Raw genomic sequence first — 250 nt, forward strand, 5'->3', positions numbered from 1 at the left:
GAAAAGCTGTGGCCATGAAGCCAGGCTGAAATCCAGCTGTGCAAACTGGGTCTTGGCTGCTGAGGCTACTGGAGTCTGCTGGGGCGCCGAGCAGGGCTGTGCTTGCCCGGGCGAGTCGCTAGAGGGGGATCGGATCGCTCGCTCCTTCCCGACAGCATTCCCACGCTCTCCCTTCTCTCTCTGCCTCCAGCACTCTGGGAACAGCTCTGTGCCAGCCAAGCAGACTCTGGGACCAGCTCTGTGCCACTCC

The sequence above is a fragment of the Acanthisitta chloris genome, unplaced genomic scaffold, assembly GCF_000695815.1.
Source record: "Acanthisitta chloris isolate BGI_N310 unplaced genomic scaffold, ASM69581v1 scaffold20893, whole genome shotgun sequence".
NCBI lineage: Eukaryota > Metazoa > Chordata > Aves > Passeriformes > Acanthisittidae > Acanthisitta > Acanthisitta chloris.